Source organism: Bombina bombina, chromosome 1 (assembly GCF_027579735.1).
Source record: "Bombina bombina isolate aBomBom1 chromosome 1, aBomBom1.pri, whole genome shotgun sequence".
Lineage (NCBI taxonomy): Eukaryota > Metazoa > Chordata > Amphibia > Anura > Bombinatoridae > Bombina > Bombina bombina.
The window spans coordinates 1,129,155,190-1,129,170,349 of NC_069499.1; positions in this window are offsets into that span (position 1 = coordinate 1,129,155,190).

Genomic DNA, 15,160 nt, shown 5'->3' on the forward strand with positions numbered 1-15,160 from the left:
CGTATACATTAAACTTTCATTATTCAGACAGGACTTGTAATTTTAATCGACTTTCCAATTTACTTTTATCATCAAATTTGCTTTTTTCTCTTTGTATTCTTAGTTTAAACTAAACATAGCCTATAGGTAGGCTTATATGCTAATTTTTAAGCCTTTGAGGGCTGCCTCTTATCACATGCTTTTTAAATCTCTTTTCAACACAAAGAAACAGAAAGTACACGTGGGCTATATAGATAACACTGTGTTCAGGCACAGGGGGTTATTTAAGATTTAGCAAAATACAATGCTAAATTTAAGACAATAGATAATAAACAGTCACAGTCATGTGATCAGGGGGCTGGAAGAAGGCTCCTAGATACAAGGTAATCACATAGGTAAAAAGTACATTAATATAACTGTGTTGGTTATGCAAAACTGGGGAATGAGTAATAAAGGGATTATCTATCTTTTAAAACAATAACAATTCTATGGTTGACTGTCCCTTTAATCCTAAAATAGCTACAATATAATTATAATTTATATTGTAGATATATTAGGGTTTATTTTACAGGTAAGTATTTAGCTTTAAATAGGAATAATTTATTTAATAAGAGTTAATTTATTTCGTTAGATTTAAATTATATTTAACTTATGCGGGTGTTAGGGTTAGGGTTAGACTTAGCTTTAGGGGTTAATACATTTATTAGAGTAGTGGTGTGGTCCAGTCGGCAGATTAGGGGTTAATAAGTGTAGGTAGGTGTCGGCGACGTTGAGGGGGGCAGATTAGGGGTTAATAAATATAACATAGGGGTCGGCGGTGTTAGGGGCAGCAGATTAGGGGTAGATAAGTATAACGTAGGTGGCAGCGGTGTGCGGTCGGCAGATTAGGGGTTAAAAATTTTTATTATAGTGGCGGCGATGTGGGGGGACCTCGGTTTAGGGGTACATAGGTAGTTTATGGGTGTTAGTGTACTTTAGAGCACAGTAGTTAAGAGCTTTATGAACCGACGTTAGCCCAAAAAGCTCTTAACTCCTGTTTTTTTTCTGCGGCTGGAGTTTTGTCATTAGATTTCTAACGCTCACTTCAGCCACGACTCTAAATACCGGCGTTAGAAAGATCCCATTGAAAAGATAGGATACGCAAATTGCGTAGGGGGATCTGCGGTATGGAAAAGTCGCGGCTGCAAAGTGAGCGTTAGACCCTTTAATGACTGACTCCAAATACCAGCGGGTGGTAAAAACCAGCGTTAGGAGCCTCTAACGCTGGTTTTGACGGCTACCGCCAAACTCTAAATCTAGGCCAGTGTAAGGTTAGGTGTTATTGTAACTTAGGCTAGGTTTTATTTTACAGGTAAATTTGTATTTATTTTATCTAGGTAGTTATTAAATAGTTAATAACTATTTAATAACTATTCTACCTAGTTAAAATAAATACAAACTTGCCTGTAAAAAAATAAATAAACCCTAAGCTAGATACAATGTAACTATTAGTTATATTGTAGCTAGCTTAGGGTTTATTTTATAAGTAAGTATTTAGTTTTAAATAGGAATAATGTAGTTAATGATAGTAATTTTATTTAGATTTATTTAAATTATATTTAAGTTAGGGGGTGTTAGGGTTAGACTTAGGTTTAAAGGGTTAATAAATTTAATATAGTGGCAGCAACATTGGGGACGGCAGATTAGGGGTTAATAAATGTAGGTAGGTGGCAGCGATGTTGGGGGCAGCAGATTAGGGGTTACTAAATATAATGTAGGTTGCTGCGATGTCCGAAGTGGAAGATTAGGGATTAATGAGCATAACTGTAGGTGGCGGCGATGTTAGGGGCGGCAGATTAGGGGTTAATAATATTTAACCAGTGTTTGCAAGGCGGGAGTGCGGCGGTTTAGGGGTTCATATGTTTATTATAGTGGCGGCAATGTCCGGAGCGGCAGATTAGGGGTTAAAATTTTAATTATAGTGTTTGCGATGCGGGAGGGCCTCGGTTTAGGGGTTAATAGGTAGTTTATGGGTGTTAGTGTACTTTTTAGCACTTTAGTTATTAGTTTTATGCTACGGCATTGTAGTGTAAAACTCATAACTACTGACTTTAAAATGCGTTATGAATCTTGACGGGGTAGGGTGTACTGCTCACTTTTTGGCCTCCCAGGACAGACTCGTAATATTGGTGCTATGGAAGTCCCATAGAAAAAAGACTTTAAAAAATTTACGTAAGTCGGTTTGCGGTAAGGCCAAAAAAGTGTGCGGTGCCCCAAAACCTGCAAGACTCATAATACCAGTGGTAGTGAAAAAGCAGCGTTAGGACCTGTTAACGCTGCTTTTACAGCTTACCGAAAAACTCGTAATCTAGCCGATTGAGATTTGAATGGGTTGTGATTACTGAAGAAATTTTAAGGTAAGATATCTTCATTTTTTACATAGAAATATTCATTTAATATTTTCCAGTCAGCTTCTTAATTATATTTTGCAAGGGAGTAACATGTCCCTTCAACTGATTCTTGTTTATATGCATTATTATAATTTAATGTACAATGTCCCTTTAATGACTTATTGCTTGAGATAAATAAATACATTTGAAAAAAAAATATATATATATACTGTAGAGAAAATAACTCATTGTGTAAACCATTTACAATACTAGACAAGTCAGAAGACTTGCTTTTACCACAGAAACTCTCTGATTACACTGTTTCCAATGCAGCAAAGGATTCTGGGTGAGATATGCAAATGAGGTTCACAGTGACCCACTTTTTTACTTCTAGCCGTCTTTTTAAGGCAGACTTCCCTTTACGCCATAGCATCGCCGCATTACACAGCTTTTAAGCTTAGCTAGGGGTAGTACAGTGATTCAGACCAATCCCAGGACAGCTGTTTCGTGGTTATTGCCACTCATCAGCTGGGGTAAGGTTGAATCACTGCCTGATAAAGTGGTTTTCTGGGGGAAATACAACATATTTTAAATTGTATATAGGAAAATGTATATAGGAAAGAGGGTTAATTACACTATATCAGGAAAAGTAAATCTAAGCACATATCTGAAACACACATAAATTCAAACAATGTCAGTCAAATAAAAAAAATGTGAAATAAGGCACAGGATAAACACATAGGGAAAGCATGTCCCCATATAGAAACATCAAAGATCAATAAATCAGCCAACCAGCTCAACCAATATGATAGTAAGTGTATAATGCCCATATTGGTATGTGTGGGAAACACTTCAGCATCAGATTTGTGTGCAAAAACTATTAGGTATATGTAGAAACGATGTGTTTGAAAAGATTAAGGCCTAGATTTAGAGTTCGGCGGTAGCCGTCAAAACCAGCGTTAGAGGCTCCTAACGCTGGTTTTGGCCGCCCGCTGGTATTTGGAGTCAGTGATTAAAGGGTCTAACGCTCACTTTGCAGCCGCGACTTTTCCATACCGCAGATCCCCCTACGCCATTTGCGTATCCTATCTTTTCAATGGGATCTTTCTAACGCCGGTATTTAGAGTCGTTTCTGCAGTGAGCGTTAGAGCTCTAACGACAAGATTCCAGCCGCCTGAAAAAAGCAGGAGTTAAGAGCTTTCTGGCTAACGCCGGTTTATAAAGCTCTTAACTACTGTACCCTAAAGTACACTAACACCCATAAACTACCTATGTACCCCTAAACCGAGCTCCCCCCACATCGCCGCCACTCGATTAAAAATTTTAACCCCTAATCTTCCGACCGCCACCTACGTTATACTTATGTACCCCTAATCTGCTGCCCCTAACCCCGCCGACCCCTATATTACATTTATTAACCCCTAATCTGCCCCCCACAACATCGCCGCCAGCTACTTACAATAATTAACCCCTAATCTTCCTACCGCAAAGCGCCGCCACCTACGTTATCCCTATGTACCCCTAATCTGCTGCCCCTAACACCGCCGACCCCTATATTATATTTATTAACCCCTAATCTGCCCCCCTCAACGTCGCCGACACCTACCTACACTTATTAACCCCTAATCTGCCGAGCGGACCTGAGCGCTACTATAATAAAGTTATTAACCCCGAATCCGCCTCACTAACCCTATCATAAATAGTATTAACCCCTAATCTGCCCTCCCTAACATCGCCGACACCTACCTTCAATTATTAACCCCTAATCTGACGACCGGAGCTCACCGCTATTCTAATAAATGTATTAACCCCTAAAGCTAAGTCTAACCCTAACACTAACACCCCCCTAACTTAAATATAATTTTAATCTAACGAAATAAATTAACTCTTATTAAATAAATTAATCCTATTTAAAGCTAAATACTTACCTGTAAAATAAACCCTAATATAGCTACAATATAAATTATAATTATATTATAGCTATTTTAGGATTAATATTTATTTTACAGGCAACTTTGTAATTATTTTAACTAGGTACAATAGCTATTAAATAGTTAAGAACTATTTAATAGTTACCTAGTTAAAATAATAACAAATTTACCTGTAAAATAAATCCTAACCTAGGATATAATTAAACCTAACACTACCCTATCAATAAAATAATTAAATAAACTACCTACAATTACCTACAATTAACCTAACACTACACTATCAATAAATTAAATAAACACAATTGCTACAAATAAATACAATTAAATAAACTAGCTAAAGTACAAAAAATAAAAAAGAACTAAGTTACAGAAAATAAAAAAATATTTACAAACATAAGAAAAATATTACAACAATTTTAAACTAATTACACCTACTCTAAGCCCCCTAATAAAATAACAAAGCCCCCCAAAATAATAAATTCCCTACCCTATTCTAAATTAAAAAAGTTACAAGCTCTTTTACCTTACCAGCCCTGAACAGGGCCCTTTGCGGGGCATGCCCCAAGAAGTTCAGCTCTTTTGCCTGTAAAAAAAAACATACAATACCCCCCCCCCCAACATTACAACCCACCACCCACATACCCCTAATCTAACCCAAACCCCCCTTAAATAAACCTAACACTAATCCCCTGAAGATCTTCCTACCTTGTCTTCACCATCCAGGTATCACCGATCCGTCCTGGTTCCAAGATCTTCATCCAACCCAAGCGGGGGTTGGCGATCCATAATCCGGTGCTGAAGAGGTCCAGAAGAGGCTCCAAAGTCTTCATCCTATCCGGGAAGAAGAGGCGATCCGGACCGGCAACCATCTTGATCCAAGCGGCATCTTCTATCTTCATCCGATGACGACCGGCTCCATCCTGAAGACCTCCACCGCGGACCCATCTTCTTCCGGCGACGTCCAACTGCAGAATGACGGTTCCTTTAAGGGACGTCATCCAAGATGGCGTCCCTCGAATTCCGATTGGCTGATAGGATTCTATCAGCCAATCGGAATTAAGGTAGGAATATTCTGATTGGCTGATGGAATCAGCCAATCAGAATCAAGTTCAATCCGATTGGCTGATCCAATCAGCCAATCAGATTGAGCTCGCATTCTATTGGCTGATCGGAACAGCCAATAGAATGCGAGCTCAATCTGATTGGCTGATTGGATCAGCCAATCGGATTGAACTTGATTCTGATTGGCTGATTCCATCAGCCAATCAGAATATTCCTACCTTAATTCCGATTGGCTGATAGAATCCTATCAGCCAATCGGAATTCGAGGGACGCCATCTTGGATGACGTCCCTTAAAGGAACCGTCATTCTGCAGTTGGTCGTCGCCGGAAGAAGATGGGTCCGCGGTGGAGGTCTTCAGGATGGAGCCGGTCGTCATCGGATGAAGATAGAAGATGCCGCTTGGATCAAGATGGTTGCCGGTCCGGATCGCCTCTTCTTCCCGGATAGGATGAAGACTTTGGAGCCTCTTCTGGACCTCTTCAGCACCGGATTATGGATCGCCAACCCCCGCTTGGGTTGGATGAAGATCTTGGAACCAGGACGGATCGGTGATACCTGGATGGTGAAGACAAGGTAGGAAGATCTTCAGGGGATTAGTGTTAGGTTTATTTAAGGGGGGTTTGGGTTAGATTAGGGGTATGTGGGTGGTGGGTTGTAATGTTGGGGGGGGGGGGTATTGTATGTTTTTTTTTACAGGCAAAAGAGCTGAACTTCTTGGGGCATGCCCCGCAAAGGGCCCTGTTCAGGGCTGGTAAGGTAAAAGAGCTTGTAACTTTTTTAATTTAGAATAGGGTAGGGAATTTATTATTTTGGGGGGCTTTGTTATTTTATTAGGGGGCTTAGAGTAGGTGTAATTAGTTTAAAATTGTTGTAATATTTTTCTTATGTTTGTAAATATTTTTTTATTTTCTGTAACTTAGTTCTTTTTTATTTTTTGTACTTTAGCTAGTTTATTTAATTGTATTTATTTGTAGCAATTGTGTTTATTTAATTTATTGATAGTGTAGTGTTAGGTTAATTGTAGGTAATTGTAGGTAGTTTATTTAATTATTTTATTGATAGGGTAGTGTTAGGTTTAATTATATCCTAGGTTAGGATTTATTTTACAGGTAAATTTGTTATTATTTTAACTAGGTAACTATTAAATAGTTCTTAACTATTTAATAGCTATTGTACCTAGTTAAAATAATTACAAAGTTGCCTGTAAAATAAATATTAATCCTAAAATAGCTATAATATAATTATAATTTATATTGTAGCTATATTAGGGTTTATTTTACAGGTAAGTATTTAGCTTTAAATAGGATTAATTTATTTAATAAGAGTTAATTTATTTCGTTAGATTAAAATTATATTTAAGTTAGGGGGGTGTTAGTGTTAGGGTTAGACTTAGCTTTAGGGGTTAATACATTTATTAGAATAGCGGTGAGCTCCGGTCGTCAGATTAGGGGTTAATAATTGAAGGTAGGTGTCGGCGATGTTAGGGAGGGCAGATTAGGGGTTAATACTATTTATGATAGGGTTAGTGAGGCGGGTTAGGGGTTCATAACTTTATTATAGTAGCGCTCAGGTCCGCTCGGCAGATTAGGGGTTAATAAGTGTAGGTAGGTGTCGGCGACGTTGTGGGGGGCAGATTAGGGGTTAATAAATATAACATAGGGGTCGGCGATGTTAGGGCAGCAGATTAGGGGTACATAGGGATAACGTAGGTTGCGGCGGTTTACGGAGCGGAAGATTAGGGGTTAATAATAATATGCAGGGGTCAGCGATAGCGGGAGTGGCAGATTAGGGGTTAATAAGTGTAAGGTTAGGGGTGCTTAGACTCGGGGTACATGTTAGAGTGTTAGGTGCAGACGTAGGAAGTGTTTCCCCATAGGAAACAATGGGGCTGCGTTAGGAGCTGAACGCTGCTTTTTTGCAGGTGTTAGGTTTTTTTTCAGCTCAAACAGTCCCATTGTTTCCTATGGGGGAATCGTGCACGAGCATGTTTTTGATGCCGGCCGCGTCCGTAAGCAACTCTGGTATCGAGAGTTGCATTTGCGGTAAAAATGCCCTACGCTCCTTTTTTGGAGCCTAACGCAGCATTTGTTTTAACTCTCGATACCAGAGTTAAATTTATGGTGCGGCAAGAAAAAAGCCCGCGGAGCGTTAACAGCCCTTTTACCGCCGAACTCTAAATCTAGGCCTAAGTGTGTACATAGCCCACAGTAAAAAATTAACAGTGTTAACAGTAAATGGGCCAGGCATCAGAGGCACATAAACGAATCAGCTTACCGGAATCCCAGAAAAGCCCTAGCTTTGTGCAGAACCGGGGGTTAGGCAGTTACAGAAAAGACCGGGAACCCTGTATTATTCAAAAGGTGTGCAACCGGCTGGTTGCCATGGCAACCAGTAAACAAATACCAGTGTTGATATAGCAAAGGCGATACATAACAGAACTATTGTAGCGCATTGTTATAAATAAATATCACATATGGCACATCATCATGGAAAATAGAGACCTCCTCATGTAGACACGAGAGGGGGGTTTTCTATGGGGTATATTAGCGCCTATCCGTTGTAAAGATAGGGGGTGTCTGTCAAAAGTCACATTACACCTACGGACCAAATACAATGAGCAACCAGATACATAAAAGTGCAAGCGAGCCTGCAAACATAAGCAGAAGGATACCTCCTATTATTTAGAGCCCAAATAAAACAGATACATAATAGGGGAAAAAAGCCTGCAAACATAAGTAGAATGCTGAGGGATAAATCCTATTATTAAGAGCCCAAAAAGTTAGCATTACAGTATCACCACAGGGGATCAAAGGCCACAAATATTTAAGAGAAATAGGTATCAAATGCAAAAATATGTGTGTAAATAACATGTTATAAGAGATCAAATGCAATCAGAAAACATGCAAGCAGAAAAAGTTAAAAAACAAGAAAACTGATCAACAAATTAAATTAGAGAACAAAAAAAGAGAAGAGAACAAAAAAAGGCAATCAGAGATCAACGAAAGGGGGCATTGGGCAACTTTCATTGGCACACCTGCCAATCCAGTTGTGTATTTAGCCCCTTTGGTATGAGGGTCTCCAAAATATGTCCACCGGCAGGAGGGTATTTCGGTCCCCTCCCCTATTTAGAGGGGGAACATGGTTAATAATAGTGTATCTTAGGTCTTTGACCGTATGGTTACAGTTAGCAAAATGGCAGGCCACCGGTTGTTCAGAGGTCCCATTTTTAATCACCATTCTAATGGCAGAACGGTGGTTAGCCATTCTTGTGCGCAAATCGTCAGTCATTTTACCCACATAAAAGAGACTACAAATGCAGTGTAGCAGATAGATTATGTGGGTGGTGGTGCAAGTCAGTCTGTATTTGTGGTAATACTTTTTCCTTTTATGTGGATGTGTAAAATAGTTGCCGGTAGTCAGGGCGCTGCACATGGTGCAACCAATACATCTAAATCTGCCTTTTTTCTCCAAATTTAACCAGGTACCTTTGTTGTAGCTTTTAACAGGGTCAGTTTTTACCAATATGTCCCTGAGGGATCTGGATCTCCTGAAACCAATACGGGGTGGAGGCATCTGTTGGAACGGTAAAGCAGGATCTATGTTAAGGATATGCCAGTTATCCTGTAAATGTTTATTAATTATTTGCTTGTCCCCAGTATATGTTGTCACGAAGGTCATCCTAGGGGTATTTTTGTCATCCCTATTGGTATCTTGTTTGGTCAGAAGTTGTGCTTTATGTTGTGCCAGTAGTTTTGGAGGATAACCACGTTGTGTAAATCTGTTGGTCATTTCCATCAATTGTAGGTCTTTGTGCGAGTCCATAGTGTTATTCCTAATGACTCGTTGTAGTTGCGATTTGGGCAAAGCGCTTTTAAGCGCTGGGGGATGGCAGGATGTATAGGATTACAGGGAATTCCTATCCATTTCCTTCCTGAAAAGAGTAGACTGTAATCTTTCACCGTCTTTGAATAGGCGTACATCCAAGAAGTCAATTGAAGCAAGTGAGTAGTTCATTTTGAATTTTAAGGCCATAGATGCACTATTGAGCTGTTGGAACCAAGCTAGTAGTTCCTGTTCAGAGCCACTCCACACCACCAGCAGGTCATCAATGTAACATTTATAAAATTTAATCCGTTGGTCCTTGAATAGGTCCGTATCTGTTGTTTCAAAGTGTGCCATGTAAAGCTTCCGTTATGTATCGCCTTTGCTATATTAACACTGGTATTTGTTTATGGGTTGCCATGGCAACTAGCCGGTTGCGCACCTTTTGAATAATACAGGGTTCCCAGTCTTTTCTGTAACTGCCTAACCCCCAGTTCTGCACAATGCTAGGGCTTTTCTGGGATTCCGGTAAGCTGATTCGTTTATGTGCCTCTGATGCCTGGCCCATTTACTGTTAACACTGTTCATTTCTACTGTGGGCTATGTACACACTCAATCTTTTCAGACACATCGTTTCTACATATACCTAAAAGTTTTTGCACACAAATCTGATGCTGAAGTGTTTCCCACACATACCAATATGGGCATTATACACTTACTATCATATTGGTTGAGCTGGTTGGCTGATGCTGAAGTGTTTCACACACATACCAATGTGGGCATTATACACTTACTATCATATTGGTTGAGCTGGTTGGCTGATGCTGAAGTGTTTCACACACATACCAATATGGGCATTATACACTTACTATCATATTGGTTGAGCTGGTTGGCTGATTTATTGATCTTTGTTGTTTCTATATGGGGACATGCTTTCCCTATGTGTTTATCCTGTGCCTTATTTCACATTTTTTGATTTGACTGACATTGTTTGAATTTATGTGTGTTTCAGATATGTGCTTAGATTTACTTTTCCTGATATAGTGTAATTAACCCTCTTTCCTATATACTTTTTTGATTAGGTCCTGCTGTTTATTTTAATTTATTTTATTTTATTTTTTTTGCCTGGATCAGCCTCATTCGTTGCCTAGGGGGTGTCTCCACTTGTGGGTGGCACCTTACTCTGGAGAGCGTATGATTGGCTGACCAACCTATATAAGGGTGTCTGGTGTGGGTTTGTTCATATTGTAATTTTGTATGTCTGAGGAAGGGGCTAATCCCCCGAAAACGTTCACATATTTGGAATAAAAACTTTGAAAATTCCTGGCGAGTGCACTCTTCTTTATATATATATAGATAGATAGATAGATAGATAGATAGATAGATAGATAGATAGATAGATAGAAATCTCTTGTAGTATATGCACTCTCACCAACACACTGCAACTTGCCAGGGTGCTGTAGCCAGGTATGTAGAAAGTGAAAATTGTAGAAAGCACTCACTGGACTGTAGACAGCAGTTTAAATCAAAAGTTTATTGTGATGTTTCGGGACCAACAGCGTCCCTTCCTCTGACAAACAAATAGTGAAAAAACAAAACATTTATAGACCCATATACCACTCCCCCAAGTAAACTACCAATGAAAATGTGCTGTGTGAAAAAGTTGAGCCGTGTGCAAAACAAAGCATGAATCCCTATAATCAGGGAAAAGTGTAGTGAATAATACATAAAATGTGTAAATATATACACCTTGATCCGTAGTCCTATGTGTGCAAACTCTAAATGTATCTGATAGCCCCCATATCATGTCCGATCTACTGAAACTAAAACAACTCTAAAGCGTACATCTGCTAAAAAAAAAATCTAATCACTATTGGTTTGCACTTTTTTGAACTATTAACTTATAAAATATGGGGCCTGTAATGTTGCTGTGACGATACAGATTTACATGGGTTTTTTTTCAATAAGTTTTTTTCAATAAGTTGTCTGACATGGGTCTTGTATATTATTGGGAATGGATGTGAGTGATCCCATGTTTGGGATCCACTGATACACCTTTTTACGTTACTGAATGAGTGTTCCCTTTTCTCATATTTTTTTCTTTATATTTAAGTATTAAATTCTTCATTATTACTATTCCTCTTTGTGATATTTTTCTTTATATTAATTGTCCGTGTACTCCACCGAGGTATCCTAGTGGACGCCTGTGATCCACTATGTTTCGAGATGTATAGGACAAAGTGATAGCTTGATCGTGTGTTGGTGCTTTTATGTTTATTTTTAGGTCACTATGGCAACCATTTAGCCGGATGAGCAGTGGTTTACTGTGATATGACGGCGATGCTTTTATTAGGTTTCTGTTTGAAAGCGTAACTATGTATTATATTCAGCTAGTGATGAGGCAGGATGATCTCGGGTACAATTATGGTAAATGGCTTTTGGGCTGATATGGCCAAACTCGGCTAGGAGCATGTGGTTGTTTGAATTGGTTGCCAGGACTACTGACTGAGCCGAGAGGCATTGCGGCGTTACGCTAACAATCAAATAATGGATCAGGTCTGACGCGGTGATGTTGGGGTATACGGAGTTGTTTACAGGTATCGCCAAGGCAACCGTTCATAGTGCCGCTGTGGGTGACGTATGTATTGATCTGCGTCCTGTTAGCCTATGAGAAATTTTGTTGTTTCTATTGTGATTGACTAGTAACAAGGAACAGGGTGTGGCTACCTATGACGAATCGGCCTGGCCTATCAACACACGGGGGCACGTCATATCCCACCTATCAGGCACTTTGTTGTCTTGATTTTTTTAGCAGATGTACGCTTTAGAGTTGTTTTAGTTTCAGTAGATCGGACATGATATGGGGGCTATCAGATACATTTAGAGTTTGCACACATAGGACTACGGATCAAGGTGTATATATTTACACATTTTATGTATTATTCACTACACTTTTCCCTGATTATAGGGATTCATGCTTGTTTTGCACACAGCTCAACTTTTGCACACGGCACATTTTCATTGGTAGTTTACTTGGGGGAGTGGTATATGGGTCTATAAATGTTTTGTTTTTTCACTATTTGTTTGTCAGAGGAAGGGACGCTGTTGGTCCCGAAACGTCACAATAAACTTTTGATTTAAACTGCTGTCTACAGTCCAGTGAGTGCTTTCTACAATTTTCACTTTATATATATGTATATATATATATATATATATATATATTAAGAAATAAAAAAGATAGATGGATTATACAAAATTTCGACAGGTTTTTTCTCTTAGCTCTGTTGAACTGGTGCATAATAACAATGGTGCAACATTACAATATGGAACTATGACTATGCTAGCACGGTCTTACTATGCATAACTTGTCTTGAAGTTACATATTATCTATGAAGGGGACTGTTTAAAAGTTGCAACAATTATTTTGTTACATATGTTGCTATACTGTTATAATCTTTTGGATGATATTATATTTGTAGTGTTTAGTGCTGCATTGATGTGATTTTATTTGGTTGTGTATATCTATATACCAAATTACCAATAGATTATATTTAGACAAGACTGGCCAGTCATGTGTGATTTTTTGCATCTTTTTTAATGTATGTCTATGATGTGTAGGTATTCTGCCCATGGATAGGGCTGGAGTCCGTTATTTTTAGATTTTGATTCTGTAATAAATTTATATAAGACTATTTTCTAAAAGAGTGCTGAAATCCCTTTTCTTTATACTTAATTTGTCGAAATTTTGTATACTCCATCTATCTTTTTTATTTCTTAATATTAATTACTATAGGGTCTGCACCATAAGATGTGACTACATCTAATTAAAATAGCATTTTTTTCACCACAAGTGAAATAAGTTATCTCTCCCCAAAACAATATTTTGTGTATATATATATATATATATATATATATATATATATATATATATATATATATATATATATATATATATACATATATATATACAGTATATATATATATATTTATATATATATATATATATATATATATACATACAAACAAAAAGGTATTAGCGCACATCCATTTTCAAAAGCACAACATATTTTTTCAACCGCTGCAAAAAATACAACTATTCTTTTTAAATAAAATTGGGATCTTAGTCACACAATATGACCATATTCTGCTTAGTCACCAACTACAAGGTGCAGGCCCCCAATATAGACTGGTCCTAACATTACAGTTCTTTGCCTCAGAGGGCTGAATCATTCCGGCTTTTACTCTTCATAATGGAATGAGACTCCATGGCTTAATATTCACAACTTTATTACACTGTCATGAGCACACCTGAGCTTGGGTGGGGTGCTTTAACCAATGGGAGATGGTCAGTCTCCCTGATTATATATATAATTATTTTTTTCAGTGTAATTAAGTGGTATTTATTCTGTCTAGTAAAACATTTATTGACTCATATTTAAAGTGTTTAGTAATTTATTACATATTTTCAAGAGAGCTTATAAAGTGTATTAAAGTTAATTATAACAAAAATTGCTTTCCCTGAATCATCAACATTTTTTGTTTTAGGTGTGAATAAAAAATGTAAAAGGCAGCTTTGGACATACAGTGCCATATTACCAGTTTTACAAATTACAAAATTGCGCTTTCACAAGCACGATATTTGCACTCCACTCAGTGATACCAGTGCGCGCTGGTATTACAAATAATGTGTAATGCGAACTCAACCTCAGTTCGTATTGCATGGAAGCTTTGCGCTCACGAAAGTGCATTTCCATAGGCTCGTTTGATGCCGTCATCCATGACACAGAACCTAGCGCAGGGAAGGGGCTAAGTCGTGCATCAGATTTAAAATATATATGTATATGAATATATACATATATATGTGTTTATATATGTATATATATATATATATATATATATATATATATATATATATATTAACACATAAATATATTTGTATATATTCATATACATATATATTTCAAGTGATAAAGCCACTTTACCCCACACCTGCTCACTTTAACGCCTAAAAACTGCTTTGTGCAGTTATTATTTTAAAAATTGAAGATGCTACATTTGTTTATTTTTAAGAATTCAACATACTCTTTATTTTGGGAGCAATTGGGGGACATTTTAAAAATGAACCAGAGATCTGATTTCTGGTTAAATTTTGCAGCGCTAATTGCTACTGCGAGCTCACGCTACCATAAACCAGCAACTTGCAATGGCAACTTGCAATGGCTGGTTATTTATTGTGCGATAATGTAGCCCACAAGGGGTAATGGTGCCCTTGGAATCCCTGTGTGTCTTTAAAAGGGTTTGGCACTGTCTTTTATACCTATGTCAAATGAGGCGTATCATTTTTGATCTAATACTTTATCTTTAACATGGATAAGGGTTTTGAATGAGTTACCAAATATGCCTAGTATCGCAATTAAGACCCTACACTAAGAAAAGCGCAGTTTTACAAGTGAATGGTAAAAAGGATATAATCAAGAATATGCAGCTGACATTTTATTAGGGCAGCCTATTCTTTAAATGGAAAGTTTGGGGTTTGCTGTCATTATGTTGGCGTTCTTTACATTAACACATTATTACACATTCGGCTCTGACACGTTTTCAAAGTTATCAAATAGTTAACCATTATACTTGCGGCTATTCCGGCCCAGCGTACCTGGTTTTCAATCCGCCACCCTGGAGGCCGCAGATGCCATAGGAATCAATGGCAGTCTGAAACCAGCGAAAGCTTATGTTTGATACTGACAGATATCCCATTGATTTCTATGGTAGAAAACCAGTAATGTTTACACCTAACAACCTAACATAAACCCGAGTCTAAACACCCCTAATCCATCATCACCACCACCTACATAATGTTATTAACCCCTATCCTGCGGCTCCCGGACCCCACCGCAACTAAATAAAAGTATTAACCCCTAAACCCCTGGCCTCCCACATCACTACCACTAACTAAACATATTAAACCCTAAACCACTAGCCCCCCACATCTCCATAAA